The sequence below is a fragment of the Polyodon spathula genome, chromosome 53 (genome assembly GCF_017654505.1).
Source record: "Polyodon spathula isolate WHYD16114869_AA chromosome 53, ASM1765450v1, whole genome shotgun sequence".
NCBI classification, from domain to species: domain Eukaryota; kingdom Metazoa; phylum Chordata; class Actinopteri; order Acipenseriformes; family Polyodontidae; genus Polyodon; species Polyodon spathula.
In genome coordinates this window covers 1,512,264-1,517,263 of record NC_054586.1, presented here as the reverse complement: position 1 = coordinate 1,517,263, position 5,000 = coordinate 1,512,264, and positions in this window count along the sequence as shown.

Here is a 5,000-nt window from a genome sequence, read left to right as displayed (position 1 = left end):
GCTGTGGTTTGCGTGGTGATGAGAGAAGCAGATACACTGTGTCCTGCCTAAGCAATATGACTGCAAAACTATTAGCAAGCAGGAATGCTTTCAATCCAGGGAGGCAGTTTAGATAGCCTTGGAAATACTGTATGGAAAAAACAATGTTTGTGTTTTAATTAATAACCAACAAAGCAGAAGCAGTCAATGAGGGGCTTCATTGCTAGAGGCTTGGCTCCTGCTTACCCAACCCCCTTTAAAACAAATACATTGTTAATACTTGTAGTACCACTACTGCTACTGCTACTGCTACTGCTACTGCTACTGCTACTAATAATAATAATAATAATAATAGACTTGGACTCCATTAAAAACAGGAAAAGAAAATGAGGGGTTTTAGATGACATAAGCGGTCTTGTGACAGTCATTGAAACCCCCGAGCAGCTTCTGATAAACGTTACAGTATAAACAGCAAAACAACAATAACAGCTGGAAGTGGTGCATTGTTATAATAGAAGTGATTGCTTACATCTGTGTAAATTAAAGGAGTTTATATTATTATTGTTATTATTTCAATGTCAATAAACACAAACGTCTTCACCGACTTCGCCTAATATCAAAGAGCCATCAAAATAGACAGTGGAGATAGACAGGACAGAGAGAAGTAGACACTGTTTCACACAGAGAGAGGTGGAGATAGACAGGACAGAGAGAAGGAGGCACTGTTTCACACAGAGAGAGGTGGAGATAGACAGGACAGAGAGAAGGAGGCACTGGTTCAGATAGACAGGACAGGACAAGGAGAAGGAGGCACTGGTTCACACAGAGAGAGGTGGAGATAGACAGGACAGAGAGAAGGAGGCACTGGTTCACACAGAGAGAGGTGGAGAGAGACAGGACAGAGAGAAGGAGGCACTGGTTCACACAGAGAGAGGTGGAGATAGACAGGACAGAGAGAAGGAGGCACTGGTTCACACAGAACAAAGTGGAGAGGGACAGGACAAGGAGAAAGAGGCACTGGTTCACACAGAGAGAGGTGGAGAGAGACAGGACAGAGAGAAGGAGGCACTGGTTCACACAGAGAGAGGTGGAGATAGACAGGACAGAGAGAAGGAGGCACTGGTTCACACAGAGAGAGGTGGAGATAGACAGGACAGAGAGAAGGAGGCACTGGTTCACACAGAGAGAGGTGGAGATAGACAGGACAGAGAGAAGGAGGCACTGGTTCACACAGAGAGAGGTGGAGATAGACAGGACAGAGAGAAGGAGGCACTGGTTCACACAGAGAGAGGTGGAGATAGACAGGACAGAGAGAAGGAGGCACTGGTTCACACAGAGAGAGGTGGAGATAGACAGGACAGAGAGAAGGAGGCACTGGTTCACACAGAGAGAGGTGGAGATAGACAGGACAGAGAGAAGGAGGCACTGGTTCACACAGAACTAAGTGGAGATAGACAGGACAAGGAGAAGGAGGCACTGGTTCACACAGAGAGAGGTGGAGATAGACAGGACAGAGAGAAGGAGGCACTGGTTCACACAGAGAGAGGTGGAGATAGACAGGACAGAGAGAATGAGGCACTGGTTCACAGGGAGAGAGGTGAGGGTAGGAATGGGTACCTACTGTAGTCAAGTTGTTGGTGCTGAATCATTGGGATCCTTTATACCCAACTTGACAAAGTTCTGAGATCAGCTACAGGAACCAGACGAGATTAGATGGTTGGTAATTGTTTAATTTTCGAATGTTATCATGCCTCTCCTCTCTTTTGTAGCCGTGTCTGCTGAAGATCTACCAGATTCTACATTATTATCGCAACCTGTTTGGGGAGAACAGCGTCTTCAAAGGAGATGAGTTCCATGACCTGGCCCGCACACTTTCACAGCTCCTGCAGCAACTGAAGGTACGTGTGTGGGCTAAAGCAAGTCACATTATGGGCATGGTAGTCAAAATGCTATAGGCTGCTGTATGAATATTAAACAACAAAGACATTATTGTCTGCCTCGTTCTTGAAATCATGTTTCAATACGGACTCTGCAGCACAAAATAATAATAATAATAATAATAATAATAATAATAATAATAAGAAGAAGAAGAAGAAGAAGAAGAAGAAGAAGAAGAAGAAGAAGAAGAAGAAGAAGAAGAAGAAGAAGAATGTGAGGTATTGTATGGTCTTTTAGATCTTTTAGGTCTTTTAGGTATCATTATTTCAACTGAACAACATTCTCACATCGGTTATTAGTTAAGTAGTCTTGTTGAAAGATCATCTCTGTAGCCGATTGTTAGATAAAGAAAAATGGCACACGTTTGGGACATCCCACTAAAAATGTCAGTTATTTAATGTATGACTATACAAAATATATTTCTATTGCGTTCTGTGAAGCTACATAGATATTTTACACAAACAAAATCATAATTGTGTTGCTATTGCTTTGTTACTGGGGGCGGGGAAGGTGCACGGTGCAGTCCTCACACTCGGGGGCTGGGAGGGGGGAGGGGGAGGGGGCTGGGGGGGCTGGGAGGGGGGAGGGTGCACGGTGCAGTCCTCACACTCGGGGGCTGGGAGGGGGGAGGGTGCACGGTGCAGTCCTCACACTCGGGGGCTGGGAGGGGGGAGGGTGCACGGTGCAGTCCTCACACTCGGGGGCTGCACGGTGCAGTCCTCACACTCGGGGGCTGGGAGGGGGGAGGGTGCACGGTGCAGTCCTCGGGGGCTGGGAGGGGGGAGGGTGCACGGTGCAGTCCTCACACTCGGGGGCTGGGAGGGGGGAGGGTGCACGGTGCAGTCCTCACACTCGGGGGCTGGGAGGGGGGAGGGTGCACGGTGCAGTCCTCACACTCGGGGGCTGGGAGGGGGGAGGGTGCACGGTGCAGTCCTCACACTCGGGGGCTGGGAGGGGGGAGGGTGCACGGTGCAGTCCTCACACTCGGGGGCTGGGAGGGGGGAGGGTGCACGGTGCAGTCCTCACACTCGGGGGCTGGGAGGGGGGAGGGTGCACGGTGCAGTCCTCACACTCGGGGGCTGGGAGGGGGGAGGGTGCACGGTGCAGTCCTCACACTCGGGGGCTGGGAGGGGGGAGGGTGCACGGTGCAGTCCTCACACTCGGGGGCTGGGAGGGGGGAGGGTGCACGGTGCAGTCCTCACACTCGGAGCGGGGAGGGTGCACGTTGCAGTCCTCACACTCGCACATTTATAGATATCCACGCAGTATCAAAACAGGCAGTAAAGTCGATGTCCATCCTGCCTCCTTACCCTATTATGTGTTTATTTGCAGGGGCACGGGGTCGCTGTGGAGGACTTGAGCTCGGATTGCATACCGGCAGAGGACTGGAAGCGCTGGTTTTTGCAGCGTCACTACACGGAGAGACTCAAGTCGTTCTCGATCATCGTGGCTCGTGTTTTTACCCCGGGGAACCCGTCCAAGCACGACGTCACAGGGATGCCCCAGTGTGTTACAAGCTAAATATAAGACCCATTCGAAGGTGCCTCAGTATGACTATTGCACAACAAACAAGCTAAATATTAAGATACTGTAAACTGACCAAATAGGAATATTTTCTACAGCAAAGAAATGTTGACTATGGAAGCTGATCACCCTGTAATGATGTATTTATAGAACGCCCCCCCATGTATATGGATCCCTACAGACACACTTGTTCAATGTTTTAAGGTGAACTCCATCATGAAACAACTTGCAGTGTCCCATATGTTATTAATAGTTTGTATTGTTTAAAGATGGTGCACACGTTATTGATTCAAATCACCGTTAAAGGATCAGAATTGTGCAATGTTGCCAACACTGTTACATTTCGTTTTTACTATGGAGAGCATGACAGTAGTAATGTATTTTTAACAGCCATGCATTGTCTCGTGTCAAGAAAATGACACTTCTCAAATCATTCTCAAATGCTATTTAGTTAATAAAGTTTGGATAATGCATTGATTTTCTTGTAACACATTATGTATGCTACCTAAACTGAGTCAGGTCTTTACTATATTTAATATTTATTTATGTTTTTATACATACATATTAATTTATTATTTTTTAACAAATGTATTTTTCTATAATATATAATCTATTTATTTATGCCCATAATAAATATTTATTCATAACCATTTGTTGCGTGTGTGTGTGTTCATGCGGGCATGTCCTTATATCCTTGTATATCATTCCCTTAGTAAATATATGAATCCTACAGTAATCTTAACAAGAAAATATGTAAAAAACATGTGAATTTAAATATCTAAATTCTAATAACAATATGATTCATAGATAGTACAATGGATTCTGGGGTCCTTTAATATGTTAGTATAGGACTATATATTAGAGTATGTTAGATACATTTAATACAGTTTGTTTTTAATAATAATAACATCTTTATAGAGCCCCTTTCATAGTGGACCACCATCACAAAGCACTTTACAGAGGTAGGCTGTGAACTGTGCATTATATGCAGAGTCACTTACAATAGGACGTTGATTTAATATCTCATCCGCAAGATGGAGCACAAGAAGGTTAAGTGACATGCTCATGATCATACAGTGAGTCAGCCAGAGGCAGGATTTGACCCGGTGACCTACCTGTCACTGAATACCTGTCACTGTGAATACCTGCCACTGAATACCTGTGACTGAATACCTGTGATTGAATACCTGTCACTGAATACCTGTCACTGAATACCTGTCACAGTGAATACCTGTCACAGTGAATACCTGTGACTGAATACCTGTGACTGAATACCTGTCACTGTGAATACCTGTCGCTGAATACCTGTGATTGAATACCTGTCACTGTGAATACCTGCCACTGAATACCTGTCACTGAATACCTGTCACTGTGAATACCTGTCACTGAATACCTGTGACTGAATACCTGTGACTGAATACCTGTCACTGAATACCTGTCACTGAATACCTGTCACAGTGAATACCTGTGACTGAATACCTGTGACTGAATACCTGTCACTGTGAATACCTGTCACTGAATACCTGTGATTGAATACCTGTCACTGAATACCTGTCACT